Raw genomic sequence first — 17,052 nt, 5'->3', positions numbered from 1 at the left:
TAGAGGATTTTTCTTGAGGACAAGCAAACGCTTAAGTGTAGGGATATTTGATAAGTGATAAAAGTAACATGTTTTAATCCCGTTCTTAATGTGTTTTTAGATGATTATTCGATGTAAAATGGTGACTTTTATGCTCCTATGTAACAACCCATTTTTAGTCAAATCAGAATAGAAACCACAAATCTGAGGTCAGAATAATTATTTTATTATTATTTTAATGTTTTCATCATGTTTGAGTGATTGTGTGAAAATTTCATTAAGAAATTTTATCGTTTCAATGGTCAATTTGATAAAAAGGACTAAATCGCGTAAAGTGTAAAACTTGAGTTCTAATATCTTAAGGTGTCTAATAGCTATAGAACTTTAAAGTTAAGGTCCTTATGTTGTAATTAGACCATTTTATTTGTGAGTGGACAAAGATGGGCATGCATTATATGGTTTTCATGAATTATAGCTAAGGTTAATTTAGTAATTTGATTAATTAATAAGTAAAAAACATAATAACATAATATCATCATCTTGATTTAGTGATCAACATCGAAAACTAAGGATAGAGAATCCATTTTTATTCCTTTCATTTGGCCAAGTTCATTAGTGTAATGCCCCCACGCCCGAGACCGTCGCCGGAGTCGAGTATGAGGTGTTACTAAGCTTAATTTAACATTTTTAGAACTTTGGATTATTTGTTTCTAAAATCCACACCGCTGGCACTCAGGTTTAACAAATCTCGAGTTCCCTATACTGGCTGCCGAAGTAGTCTGGGATTTAGGACCCACATTTTGCTTCTTATAATTCCTATATGATTGCCCAGCTGAAGCTTGGGAACGAGGATTCATATTCCTTGACTTTCCAGGTTGCTGTGAAAATGAACCGCTCATCGGTCTTTTCTTCCAATTTCTAGTCTCAGCCTCTACCTTTTTCTTTTCTTTAAGCAATTTTTCGGCCTTACAAGCTCGATCAACCAATACTACCATTTCGTTTAATTCAAGAATTCCAACAAATACCTTGATGTCTTCGTTGAGCCCGTCTTCAAATCGTCGGCACATCTTGGCCTCTGTAGGAACATACTCTCTGGCATACTTACTTAATCGAACAAACTCTCTTTCATATTCTGTAACTGTCATATTACCTTGCTTCAGCTCAAGAAATTCTTTACGCTTCTGATCAATAAATCTTTCACTAATATATTTCTTCCGAAACTCTTCTTGAAAGAATTCCCAAGTTATTTTCTCTTTCGGTACCACCGAAATCAAAGTCTTCCACCAATTATAAGCTGAATCCCTCAACAAAGATATAGCGCATTTCAAACATTCTTCAGGTGTACAAGATAATTCGTCAAATACCCAGATTGAATTTTCAAGCCAGAACTCTGCTCTCTCGGCATCATCATCAATATTTGCTTTAAATTCTTCGGCCCCTTGCTTGCGAATTCTATCAACTGGAGTTCTGTGAAATTTCATCAGATCCATACCTTGAGGCATCGGGGGTACAGGTTGAGGAATTGGGGGAGGTGGGGGAGGTTGTACATTTGGGTTCGTACGAACGAACTCTGTGTACCATGCACTCATAATTTGGAGAAAGGCTTCCCGACCCCTTTCTCCTCCTCCCTGACCAACAGTAGGAGTTGGATTTTTAGTCGGCGCTGCTCCTTCAGCCGGAGCTGGCGCATTACTCTCTACTTCATCTTCCACAGCTGGATCGGGATCCATTTACTATAAAAAAATCATTTAAAAAGGTCAGAAGTCGTCACACTATCACAATTTATACATATGGCATGTATAGCAAAATCCGTACATACAACACGTAGTCCGAGAACCGACTAAACCTGCTTTGATACCACTAAATGTAACGCCCCCACGCCCGAGACCGTCGTCGGAGTCGAGTATGAGGTGTTACTAAGCTTAATTTAACATTTTTAGAACTTTTGATTATTTGTTTCTACATTCACAGCTTTTAAGCTACTTGCGTCACATTCACAAGAAAAATCATATCTTGAGTTACGAAACTCGAAATCAAGATCCGTAAATTTTCCCTGAATCTAGACTCATGTACCTATCTACTAATTTTTTTACAAAATTTTTGGTAGGGCCAATTAGTACAGGTTATTAGTTAAAGTTACCCCTGTTTCAGGACTTGACTGGTCTGACCTCTGTTTACTACGAACCACATTTCTCTCTGTAAAAATTTCATATGACTATGAGGTTTGTTTCTTCTAAAACTAGACTCAATAAGGATTCTGAGGATATAAAATCCACCACCTAATTATATCTTTAAAATTTATTGTGAATTTCTAAATTAGGAACAGGGGATTCAGAAACTGCTATGATTCTGTTTCACTAAAATTCAAATATCTTCTAACATATAATTCCTTTACCTGTTTCATTTGTTTCATGTGAAACTACACATAATAAGCTTCAATTTGATATGTAGTCCATCACCAAATTCAATTGATATGATTTTTAGTAAATTTTCAAACTCGCGTCAGTGTTGCTGCAGTATTCTGTTTATGGCAAATTTCATCCCTCTTATGAGTTTTTATGCACTAAGTATCTTAATAATTTTCCTTATCATCAAACATAATCTAAACTTACCATTTTCATAATTTATCATTATCAAATATTTTCTCAACCATTCTGTCACCATATCATAAGATCATTTACACAAAATAAGTATATTGCTAAAAATGCCATACTTAAATTTACAAGCCATTTACCAAAAATCTTCCGGATAGTGTGACTGAGCCTTCGACCTATCCCGACTCCTGAACTGGCTTGTCCAAAACTACAATGAGTAAGAAGGAGGGAGTAAGCATAAATGCTTAGTAAGTTCATATGTAAATAATAAATAACATAACAAACAATCAAACTAATCAACATTAGCATATATCATCAACACACTTATCACATTTTTTAATCATTTTTCATCATCTTATTACCTTATCGTGGTTGTAATCAACACTCAACCCGAGGGTTAAATACATACCTGTCCAAAATATCCATTTCTCATCACTTACCAATACGTCTCTTTTCCTCTCGAGTATTCCTCCATTTGAGTAAAACTTTACCCGTTGAACACATCGGAATATAATTCGGATACAAGGATAATTTGCATATAAGTGCCACATATTCAATCAAGCAATCATGTAACCCGCCCATAAGCGAACTCGGACTCAACTCAACGAGCTCAGACGTTCACATCCATAAGTGAACTCGGACTCAACTCAACGAGTTTGGATGCCTAGTTACATCTCACGAACTCGGACTCAACTCAACGAGTTCGGACATTCGCATCCATAAGTGAACTCGGACTCAACTCAACGAGTTCGGATGCTCAATCATCCTAGTGACATGTCACTTGTATCCTAATCTATTCCTAAGGTTCAAACGGGATTTTCCTCAAACACTTATCCTCGCCGTCTTCCGTAGAATGCCGAAATCAATACTCGGTAACAATTATATTTAACAAGTAGCTCACATAATTTACATATTATTTGAAATTAACCACAAAGCATACATTTCATAATGAAATTCAGCATAACACATAATTAATATCAGTAACCTAAAAATAAAAATTATGCTACATTATTTACACATGAACTTACCTTGGTACCAAAATGCAAAGATTTTGCAATTTAGTCCACAATCTTTTCTTTTCCTTGATTGAGGTCGATTCCACGTCTTTCTTGATCTAAAATAACACATTTAGCTCATTTAATACTCATATTATCAAATTAATCCTTAACTCAAATTTTGGCAAAATTACAATTTTGCCCCTAAACTTTTGCATATTTACATTTTTTCCCCTAGGCTCGGTATTAAACTTTATTCCTTATTCTTATGTTTTACAACATGCTGATCACTTTTCTCTTCTATGGCAACATCAAATTCTCACTCTAACATGTACTTGTGACTATTAGGTATTTTTACCGATTAAGCCCTTTTACTCGTTTTTGCTTAAAATCGAGTAGTACAAGTTGTCTAACATAACTTAAAACCCCATATTCTATCATAAAACATCAAAATACACAAATTTAACCTATGGGTATTTTTCCAAATATAAACCCTTGGTTGAATTATTGCTAACATAAGCTTAATCGAGCTACCGAGATTCCAAAAACGTAAAGAACATTAAAAACGGGGCTTGGAATCACTTACTATGGAGCTTGGAAGCTTGAAACAAACCCTAGCTATGGAGAACCCTTGAAATTTCGGCCTAATGAAGAAGATGGACAAAAATTGGCTTTTAATTTTGTTTTTAATTCATTTTAATAACTAAATGACCAAAATACCCTTACTACTAAACTTTCCAAAAATTCCTTCCATGTCCTAATTTTGTCCATGAACTTAAAATTGGTCAAATTGCTATTTAAGACCTCCTCATTAATATTCCAAAACAATTTCATACTAAAAACTTCTAGAATGCAAGTTTTGCAACTTATTCGATTTAGTCCTTACTTTCAATTTAAGCACTTTAGGCATAGAATTTCATCACGAAATTTTCACACAATCATGCAATCATATCATAATCATCAAAATAATTATAAAATAATTATTTCTATCTCAAATTTGTGGTCACGAAACCACTATTTCGATTAGGCCCTAATTCGGGATATTACAACTCTCCCCCCTTTAAGGATTTTCGTCCTTGAAAATCTTACCTGTAAACAGATGTGGGTATTGATTTCTCATAGTTTCTTCGGATTCCCATGTAGCTTCTTCTACTCCATGCCTTTGCCACAACACCTTCACAAGTGCAACATTTTTATTCCTTAGTTGTTTGACCTCTCGAGCTAAAATCTTAATCGGTTCTTCTTCGTAGGTCATATCTGGTTGTAGTTCAATTTCTGTCGGTGAAACTACATGTGAAGGATCCGAACGATACCGATGTAACATAGATACGTGGAACACATCATGAATCTTCTCTAATTTAGGTGGTAATGCTAGCCGATATGCTACCGGTCCAACTTTTTCAATTACTTCATACGGCCCAATAAAATGCGGACTTAATTTGCCCTTCCGTCCAAATCTAAGGACTTTCTTCCACGGAGACACCTTTAAAAATACTTTATCACCAACTTGAAATTCAATGTTCTTTCGTTTTAGATCTGCATAAGATTTCTGTCTATCTGAAGCAGCTTTCAAACAATTTCGAATTACTTTCACTTTTTCTTCAGTTTCTTTTATTAGATCAACTCCATAAATCTGATTTTCCTTGATTTCAGTCCAATACAATGGCGTTCGACACTTACGACCATATAATGCTTCATAAGGTGTCATTTTCAAGCTCGTCTGATAACTATTGTTGTAAGCAAATTCTACCAGCGGCAAATATCTTTCCCAACTTCCTTGAAATTCCAATACACAACATCTAAGCATATCTTCAAGAATCTGAATTACTCTCTCTGATTGTCCATCAGTTTGTGGATGAAAAGCAGTACTGAAATTTAACTTTGTACCTAACGCGTCTTGCAACTTTTGCCAAAACCGCGAGGTAAACCTTGGATCTCTATCTGAAATAATCGACAATGGTATTCCGTGTAATCTAACAATTTCTCTAATATACAGTTCAGCCAACTTGTTAAGAGAATAATCTGTACGTACCGGGATAAAATGAGCCGACTTAGTTAATTTGTCAACTATTACCCAGATGGCAACTTTCTTTCCTGGAGTCAATGGCGATCCTGAAACAAAATCCATAGTAATCCGATCCCATTTCCATTCAGGAACCATAATAGGCTGAAGTAATCCCGAAGGCACTTGGTGTTCAGCTTTCACCTGTTGACAAATTAAGCATGTGGACACAAACTCTGATATATCTCTTTTCATTCCATTCCACCAATACATTTTCTTCAAGTCATTATACATTTTTGTACTACCCGGATGAATCGAGAAATAACCACTATGTGCTTCCTGTAGGATCTTTTGAATCAATTCCTCATTCTTCGGTACACAAATCCGATCTTTAAACATTAAGCACCCATCAGAACCAATTTTGAAATCTGACTCTGTATCAACTTCACACTGTTTTCTCTTGGCTTGCAAATCTTGATCATCTTTCTGAGCTTTAGAAATCTCTTGTAAAAACATTGGTTTTGCTCTTAACTCTGCTAGAATCGAACCATCATCTGACATTTTCAACTGAGTGTTCATAACTCTCAAAGCAAACAACAACTTTCTGCTCAAAGCATCAGCAACCACATTCGCTTTTCCCGGATGATAATCAATAACAAGCTCGTAATCTTTCAATAATTCCAACCATCTTCGCTGTCTTAAATTCAAGTCTTTTTGTGACATCAAGTACTTAAGACTTTTATGGTCGCTATATACCCGGCACTTTTCACCATACAAATAATGTCGCCAAATTTTCAAAGCAAACACCACTGCAGCCAATTCCAAATCGTGAGTAGGATAATTCCTCTCATGAGGTTTTAACTGCCTCGAAGCATATGCCACCACTTTTCCTTCTTGCATGAGCACACACCCCAAACCATTTAGAGAAGCATCACTATACACCACAAATTCTTTACCTGATTCGGGCTGTACTAACACTGGTGCCTCTGTTAATAACATTTTCAATTCTTCAAAACTCTGTTGACATTCTTCCGTCCATTCAAATTTAACATCCTTTCGGAGTAATCTAGTTATAGGAGCAGCAATTATAGAAAATCCACTTACAAACCGCCGATAATACCCAGCTAGCCCCAAGAAACTTCTAACTTCGGTTACGTTTTTCGGTGGTTTCCAATCAACAATGGCTGAAATTTTACTAGGATCAACCCGTATACCATCACCTGAAACAATATGACCCAAAAATCCAACTTCTCGAAGCCAAAATTCACTTTTACTAAACTTAGCATACAACTGCTTATTTCTCAAAGTTTGCAAAACTATCCTCAAATGCTCAGCATGCTCTGTGTCATCTTTTGAATAAATTAAAGTATCATCTATAAGCACCACAACAAATTTGTCGAAGTATGGCCGAAATATGCGATTCATTAAATCCATAAACACAGCAGGAGCATTTTTCAATCCGAATGGCATAACTAAAAATTCATAATGACCATACCTTGTTCTAAAAGCAGTTTTAGGCACATCCGACTCTTTTACCCGCAGTTGGTAATACCCAGATCTCAAGTCAATCTTTGAAAACCATGTCGCTCCTTTTAGCTGATCAAACAAATCATCAATTCTTGGCAATGGATACTTGTTTTTGATTGTCACCTTGTTTAACTGCTGATAATCAACACACAACCTCATAGAACCATCCTTCTTTTTCACAAATAACACGGGAGCACCCCAAGGTGAAAAACTCGGTCTCACAAAACCTTTATCAGTCAAATCTTGCAACTGCGACTTTAATTCCTTCAACTCTGCTGGTGCCATTCTATACGGAGCAATCGAAATCGGAGCTGTTCCCGGTATCAAATCAATACCAAATTCTACTTCCCTGACTAGAGGCAAACCCGGCAATTCTTCTGGAAATATGTCCGCAAATTCACACACAACCGGCACTGATTCAACTTTCTTTTCAACTTCTTTTGTATTAATTACATACGCCAAATAAGCTTCATAACCCTTTCTCAGATATCTTTGAGCCGACATTGAAGAAATCACACTAGGCAATGCCTCTGATTTATCTGATTCAACCCGCAGAGTTTCACCATTTCCACACTTTAATTCTATAATCTTTTCTTTGCAATTTATTTTAGCATAATGCAATGTCAACCAATCCATACCCAAAATAACATCAAACTCATCAAACGGCAACAACATCAAGTCGGCCGGAAAGTAATGATCCCGAATCATTAAAGGACATTTCTTACATACTTTATCGACAGTCACACATTTGCCTAACGGATTCGACACTCTAATCATAAATTCTGTGTTCTCAACAGGTATATTCATACTAGACACCAATTTCATGCACACATATGAATGAGTAGAACCGAGATCAATCAAAGCAATAACATTAACATTATAGAGGGAAAATATACCGGTAATCACATCAGGTGAGGAAGCATCTTCACGCGCTTTAATAGCATAAGTTCTACCCATAGCCCTTCCTTCAGGTCTAACTGGTGCATCCCTGGCTTCATTCTTACTGCTTGCTTCGCTCCCAGCTTTTCTTGGATATCTTCCTCTCGAATCCGTCCCACTTGTTTTTGTATTCTAAAATTTTTATTTTTCAGCTCTCTCTGGGCAGTCTCTAATAAAATGATCCGGAGAACCACATCGAAAACAATCATTTGCTCTACACGGACCAAAATGATTTCTACCACACCGCTGGCACTCAGGTTTAACAAATCTCGAGTTTCCTACACTGGCTGCCGAAGTAGTCTGGGATTTAGGACCCACATTTTGCTTCTTATAATTCCCATATGATTGCCCAGCTGAAGCTTGGGAACGAGGATTCATATTCCTTGACTTTCCAGGTTGCTGTAAAAATGAACCGCTCATCGGTCTTTTCTTCCAATTTCTAGTCTCAGCCTCTACCTTTTTCTTTTCTTTAAGTAATTCTTCAGCCTTACAAGCTCGATCAACCAATACTACCATTTCGTTTAATTCAAGAATTCCAACAAATACCTTGATGTCTTCGTTGAGCCCGTCTTCAAATCGTCGGCACATCTTGGCCTCTGTAGGAACATACTCTCTGGCATACTTACTTAATCGAACAAACTCTCTTTCATATTCTGTAACTGTCATATTACCTTGCTTCAGCTCAAGAAATTCTTTACGCTTCTGATCAATAAATCTTTCACTAATATATTTCTTCCGAAACTCTTCTTGAAAGAATTCCCAAGTTATTTTCTCTTTCGGTACCACCGAAATCAAAGTCTTCCACCAATTATAAGCTGAATCCCTCAACAAAGATATAGCGCATTTCAAACATTCTTCAGGTGTACAAGATAATTCGTCAAATACCCGGATTGAATTTTCAAGCCAGAACTCTGCTCTCTCGGCATCATCATCAATATTTGCTTTAAATTCTTCGGCCCCTTACTTGTGAATTCTATCAACTGGAGTTCTGTGCAATTTCATCAGATCCATACCTTGAGGCATCGGGGTACAGGTTGAGGAATTGGGGGAGGTGGGGGAGGTTGTACATTTGGGTTCGTACGAACGAACTCAATGTACCATGCACTCATCATTTGGAGAAAGGCTTCCCGACCCCTTTCTCCTCCTCCCTGACCAACAGTAGGAGGTGGATTTTCAGTCGGCGCTGCTCCTTCAGCCGGAGCTGGCGCATTACTCTCTACTTCATCTTCCATAGCTGGATCGGGATCGATTTACTATAAAAAAATCATTTAAAAGGTCAGAAGTCGTCACACTATCACAATTTATACATATGGCATGTATAGCAAAATCCGTACATACAACACGTAGTCCGAGAACCGACTAAACCTGCTCTGATACCACTAAATGTAACGCCCCCACGCCCGAGACCGTCTCCGGAGTCGAGTATGAGGTGTTACTAAGCTTAATTTAACATTTTTAGAACTTTGGATTATTTGTTTCTACATTCACAGCTTTTAAGGTACTCGCGTCACAGTCACAAGAAAAATCATATCTCGAGTTACGAAACTCGAAATCAAGATCCGTAAATTTTCACTGAATCTAGACTCATATACCTATCTACTAATTTTTTTATAAAATTTTTGGTAAGGCCAATTAGTACAGTTTATTAGTTAAAGTTACCCCTATTTCAGGACTTGACTGGTCTGACCTCTATTTACTACAAACCACATTTCTCTCTGTAAAAATTTCATATGACTATGAGGTTTATTTCTTATAAAACTAGACTCAATAAGGATTCTGGGGATATAAAATCGACCACCTAATTATATCTTTACAATTTATGGTGAATTTCTAAATTAGGAACAGGGGATTCAGAAACTGCTATGATCCTGTTTCACTAAAATTCAAATATCTTCTAACATATAATTCCTTTACCTGTTTCATTTGTTTCATGTGAAACTAGACATAATAAGCTTCAATTTGATATTTATTCCATCACCAAATTCTATTGATATGAGTTTTAGTAAATTTTCAAACTCGTGTCAGTGTTGCTGCAGTATTCTGTTTATGGCAAATTTCATCCCTCTTATGAGTTTTTATGCACTAAGTATCTTAATAATTTTCCTTATCATCAAACATAATCTAAGCTTACCATTTTCATAATTTATCATTATCAAATATTTTCTCAACCATTCTGTCACCATATCATAAGATCATTTACACAAAATAAGTATATTGCTATACATGCCATACTTAAATTTACAAGCCATTTACCAAAAATCTTCCGGATAGTGTGACTGAGCTTTCGACCTATCCCGACTCCTGAACTGGCTTGTCCAAAACTACAATGAGTAAGAAGGAGGGAGTAAGCATAAATGCTTAGTAAGTTCATATGTAAATAATAAATAACATAACAAACAATCAAACTAATCAACATTAGCATATATCATCAACACACTTATCACATTTTTTAATCATTTTTCATCATCTTATTACCTTATCGTGGTTGTAATCAACACTCAACCCGAGGGTTAAATACATACCTGTCCAAAATATCCATTTCTCATCACTTACCAATACGTCTCTTTTCATCTCGAGTATTCCTCCATTTGAGTAAAACTTTACCCGTTGAACACATCGGAATATAATTCGGATACATGGATAATTTGCATATAAGTGCCACATATTCAATCAAGCAATCATGTAACCCGCCCATAAGCGAACTCGGACTCAACTCAACGAGCTCGGGCGTTCGCATCCATAAGTGAACTCGGACTCAACTCAACGAGTTCGGATGCCTAGTTAGATCTCACGAACTCGGACTCAACTCAACGAGTTTGGACATTCGCATCCATAAGTGAACTCGGACTCAACTCAACGAGTTCGGATGCTCAACCATCCTAGTGACATGTCACTTGTATCCTAATCTATTCCTAAGGTTCAAACGGGATTTTCCTCGAACACTTATCCTTGCCGTCTTCCGTAGAATGCCGAAATCAATACTCGGTAACAATTATATTTAACAAGTAGCTCACATAATTTACATATTATTTGAAATTAACCACAAAGCATACATTTCATAATGAAATTCAGCATAACACATAATTAATATCAATAACCAAAAAATAACAATTATGCTACATTATTTACACATGAACTTACCTTGGTACCAAAATACAAAGATTTTGCAATTTAGTCCACAATCTTTTCTTTTCCTCGATTGAGGTCGATTCCACGTCTTTCTTGATCTAAAATAACACATTTAGCTCATTTAATACTCATATTATCAAATTAATCCTTAACTCAAATTTTGGCAAAATTACAATTTTGCCCCTAAACTTTTGCATATTTACATTTTTTCCCCTAGGCTCGGTATTAAACTTTATTCCTTATTCTTATGTTTTACAACATGCTGACCACTTTTCTCTTCTATGGCAACATCAAATTCTCACTCTAACATGTACTTGTGACTATTAGATATTTTACCGATTAAGCCCTTTTACTCGTTTTTGCTTAAAATCGAGTAGTACAAGTTGTCTAACATAGTTTAAAACTCCATATTCTATCATAAAACATCAAAATACACAAATTTCACCTATGGGCATTTTTCCAAATATAAACCCTAGGTTGAATTATTGCTAACATAAGCTTAATCGAGCTACCGGGATTCCAAAAACGTAAAGAACATTAAAAACGGGGCTTGGAATCACTTACTATGGAGCTTGGAAGATTGCAACAAACCCTAGCTATGGATAATCCTTGAAATTTTGGCCTAATGAAGAAGATGGACAAAAATTGGCTTTTAATTTTGTTTTTAATTCATTTTAATAACTAAATGACCAAAATACCCTTACTACTAAACTTTCCAAAAATTCCTTTCATGTCCTAATTTTGTCCATGAACTTAAAATTGGTCAAATTGCTATTTAAGACCTCCTCATTAATATTCCAAAACAATTTCATACTAAAAACTTCTAGAATGCAAGTTTTGCAACTTATTCGATTTAGTCCCTACTTTCAATTTAAGCACTTTAGGCATAGAATTTCATCACGAAAATTTCACACAATCATGCAATCATATCATAATCATCAAAATAATTATAAAATAATTATTTCTATCTCGGATTTGTGGTCACGAAACCACTATTCCGATTAGGCCCTAATTCGGGATATTACAACTTGTGCAATTATAAGTTTGTTTTTGCATCATTTTTAATGATTTCTATGTTTTTGTGATTGTTGCAACTAGGTCTATCTAGCCCAAGGACTATTTTGCAAAACTGTTAAAGATTTTGAAAGTTTCCATTGATGAAAGTATGTGTTCTTTGATGTTTGATGATGAAATATGAAATCTTGTTGTTATATTTACATATTTTTTAAAGTGATTTTGAGTAAAAATGCAAAACAAGGATTTATTTGTGAAAATGTGTGTTAAATTTTTTAAAATTTGAAAAATATGGGTTGCTAGTGACTAATTGGTAAATCAGCTAGCATGGGTTGGTATTGAATTTCATTAATTTGAGATTTTGTGGAATAAGGACTAAATTGTAAAAGTGGTGAAACATTAAGAGCAAATGTGGAAATGTGCTTAAATGTGTGTTTTGGACTAAATTGAATAGAGGGATAATTAAATGAGCTGAATTTAATATTATATAGATAAAGAAAAGTGGAATTTGGAATTAGATTGGGGAAAAGACAAAGTACTCGATTAATCGACCAATTTCATTGTTTTCAAACCTGAGGTAGGTGCATATGTGATAAATTTTGCTATAAATGTATTTTAAATGCTTTGATACTATATAAGTTGTGAATACAAGACTTCGGATAAGTTCGACATTGACTCGATAGAAATTCGGTATTCAAAATCTTGGTTGAACATTTGGAATAGTTTAGGATACTAGAGACATGTCACTAGGGCATACATGTATTTGGCTTCGGGCCATGGTATTAGCACTTCGGGTGCGAGTTATATCAATTTGGCTTTGGGCCATGAATATCAGCTGATTTAGCTTCTGGCCATGATATCAGTATTTCAGACATAAGTTATCTTGATTTGGCTTCGGGCCATGATATAGGTACTTAGTTTGCAAGATTCCTGAGCATCCGACCTCTATTCTGAATGGTTCAACGGGTAAACAATAGATGTGGATGAGTTTGAGATTGATGTTAGATGATACAAGTATGTATATGAATTATATAAGTTTCAAATCGTGGAAACTTGTGAAGGAAGTGTATACTCTCATAATTGAGTATTTGAAAGGTTTGTTAATTAATGTAAGCTATATGTTGGTATATTCAAATTATTGAATATATTTAAGAGATTGTATTAAGTTTATCTCATACGAGCTTACTAAAGTTTATAGCTTACTTTGTTTATTTTTCTCGTGTTTTATACTGTTATCAAAGCTAGCTCAGATTCGGGGATCGTCGGAGATCGTTTCACACTATCTACCTATCTCTTGGTACCTATGAACTTTGTTATTTTAAGTACATGACGTGTATAGGGACTTTAGTCATTTTGGTTATGACTTGATAATGATTTTGGCCATATGAATTTGCATTGTAAATGTTTATATTTTGGTATGTATATATAGTTATGAGTGATGGCTTATTTTGGTATATTTGGTATGTTTGAATCATGTGTATATATATATATATGATTATGTCTTGTGAATTGAGTTGGTTAATGGTTGTGTGATGATTGATGGTAATATGTGCTATGAGTGTCAAATGGATGATTTGTGGTTATTGCTATGCTTGTGAAATTAGGCCAAATAATGTATATTTGTTAATGGTCATTTTGATGATTATAGAAAATAAGAATTGGTATGAATTTAGATGGCATAATGTGGTATTTATGTTTTGTATTGATTTGTGTTGGAAATGGTATAAATCATGTTTGATTTGAAATTGAATTATATGCTTTTTAATGCTATGTTTTATGCCATATGAGTTGTATAGGTGTGCCTCAATTTGGGCGGCAAAACGGCTTGGTAAATAGCCTATTTTTGTCCACACGGGTAGAGACACGGGCATGTGTCTCAGGCGTGTGCGACACATGGTCAAGTACACGACCGTGTGTCTTTTGGTGTTGAAATTGAAACCAAGTCAGTATGCTCCACATGGCCTCACACATGAGCATGTGACTTGGCCGTGTGGCATACGTTAGTATAGCCTACAAGTCTACAAGTTTGGTTCGGCCTAGAATACAGCCTGGCGCACGGGTGTGTTTGGCCAATTTTAGGGCACACGGGTTAGCGCTATAGGCGTGTGTGTTGGCCATGTGACCCAAGTTAGAGAGTTACAAGGGTTTAGACACAGGCTGGGACAAGGCCATGAGCTCCCATTTTGAATGTCCACATGGCTTGTGACACGGGCGTGTCTGTGGCTGTGTGAGACACAAGACCTGGCCACACAGACATGTGTCCCTTATTTTGAGAAAAACTTTATATGTGTTCCATATGTTTCCAAAGTTATCGGTTTGGTCCCGAACCACTCTCAATGTATGTTTAGGGCCTCGTAGGCTTGTATTAGGGAAATTTTGGTTGAGATTGAATAATGAATGCATAAATTATGGAAATGTATGCTAAGTAGTAGTTTAATTATTTTATAAGTCTGTTAACATTTTGTAACCCTATTTCGGTGTTGAATATGGGTGAAGGGTGTTACATTTATTGGTATCAGAGCTACGGTTTAGTAGATTTTAGGACTAACGTAGCGTATGTGAGAGCCTAGCTATACATGCCATATATAAACTATGATAGTGTGATGACTCCTGACATTTTAAAATGTGTTTTTATATAGTAAATGGATCCCAATCAATCCATAGCTGATAAGGTTGAAAATAATGTGCCAGCTCCCACTCAAGTGACATCGCCTTCTGAGTCTAGATCCGTATCGGGTGGCCAGGGAGGAGAGGCTAAAGAAGCCTTTTTCCAAATGATGAACGAATGATTCATGCAGTATATTAGGATAAATTTGGCTGCTTAACAACCTCCACCCACTCCTATTTCCCAACCAGTTCCCATAGCTCCTCAAGGTGTCAAAATTTTAAGATTGAACAAGCCTCCAGTTGATAAGATTTGTAAAGATGGGGCTGAAGAGTTTAAAGTTAATGTTGACGATGATCCTGAGAGAGTTGAGTTTTGGCTTGAAAACACTATCAGAGTATTTGATGAACTTTCTTGCATAGTGGCTGAGTATTTAAAATGTGCTATATCACTTCTAAGGGACACCGCATACCAATAATGGTGGAACATATTAGTATCAGTGGTGTCGAGAGAGAAGATCACTTGGAGGTTCTTTCAGATTGAGTTTCGAAAGAAATACATAAGTCAACGATTTTTGGAACAAAAGCACAAAGAGTTTTTAGAATTGAAATAGGACCGTATGATTGTAATTTAGTAGGAGAGAGAATTTGTGCGGTTGAGTAAATATACTCGAGAGTATGTTCCTACCAAAGAGATCATGTGCAAGCGGTTTGTTGACAGGCTGAACGAAGACATTAAACTTCTGGTCAAAATTTTAGATTTGAAAGAATTTGTTGTATTAGTTCACCGGGCTTGTGAAGCCGAAGTCTTTAGCAGAGAAAAGAGGAAAGCTGATTCAGAGGCTAGAGATTCAAAGAAAAGACCGATGAATAAACCTTATCATTCTTCATCAAAGAAATCCCAAGATTTGTATAGTCGATCGAATGCATAAGTGGGATACCAGAATAGAGATCGTGGAAATCAACAAGTGAGTTCTAAAGCTCAAGCAACTTCTATTTCAAGCGTTGGCAATGTGAGAAATAATAAACCCAAGTGTCAACAGTGTGGAAGACGACATTTTGTAGAGTGCTGGAATAAGAGTAATTAAGCTTGTTTCAAATGTTGTTCGCCAGATCACTTTATTCGAGATTGCCCAGAGTTGTCCGAGAAAGATAAATTTCAGAGTGCAAGAGGGAAACAACCGAGGAATGTTGGAAATGTGTCTACTGGAAAAGGAGTGACAAATGACTCAGCTGTGAGATCCGAGTCTAGAACACCTGATAGAGCCTACACTATTCGTGCTCGCGAAGAGGCATCGTCCCCTGATGTTATTACTGGTACATTCTCTCTTTACAACACTAATGTGATTGCATTGATTGATCCTAGATTGACTCATTCGTATATCTGTATGAATTTAGTGTTTAGTAAGAGTTTGCCTATTGAGTCTAATGAATTTGTGATTAAAGTATTGAACCCCTTAGGTAAGTATGTTCTAGTTGATAAAGTATGCAAGAACTGTCCTTTAATGACTCGGGCTTACTATTTTTTGACTGACTTAATGCTGTTGCCATTTGCTAAGTTCGATGTGATTTTAGGAATGGATTTGTTGACTCTGCACGATGTCGTTGTGAATTGTAGATGAAAAATCATTGAATTGAAATGTCGGAACAGTGAAATTCTTCGAATTGAATTAGGTAAGTCTAGGGGATTGCCTGCTGTGATTTCATTTACGTCAGCTCAGAGATATGTGAGAAAAGGTTGTGAAGCTTATCTTGCTTATATACTAGATACAAAAGTTTCTGAAATGAAGATTGAATCAGTGCAGTAGTTTGCAAGTATCCGGATGTATTTCCAAAAAAAGTTTCCTGGATTACCATCGATCAGAGAGGTTGTGTTTGCTATTGAACTGGTACTGAGAACATCACCAATATCTATAGCTCAACAGAATTAAAAGAGTTGAAATCTTAGTTGCAAGAGTTACCAGATAGAGGTTTTGCATGACCAAGTTTTTTGCCCTGGGGTGTGCCAGTTTTGTTCGTAAAGAAGAAAGACAAGTCAATGAAAATGTGTATTGACTATCGTCAGCTCAACAAGGTGATGATAATGAACAAGTATCTGTTTTCGAGAATAGACGATTTGTTTGATCAACTGAAAGGGGCAATAGTGTTTTCGAAGATTAATTTGAGATTTGGTTATTATTAGTTGCGAGTTAAAGAGTCAGATGTGCTGAAAATTGCATTTAGAGTGAGGTACGGAGATTATAAATTCCTTGTTTTGCCTTTTGGTTTA

This window comes from Gossypium hirsutum, chromosome A11, assembly GCF_007990345.1.
Source record: "Gossypium hirsutum isolate 1008001.06 chromosome A11, Gossypium_hirsutum_v2.1, whole genome shotgun sequence".
NCBI lineage: Eukaryota > Viridiplantae > Streptophyta > Magnoliopsida > Malvales > Malvaceae > Gossypium > Gossypium hirsutum.
The sequence above is the reverse complement of the archived record's forward strand: the minus strand, read 5'-3'. Positions refer to the sequence as shown.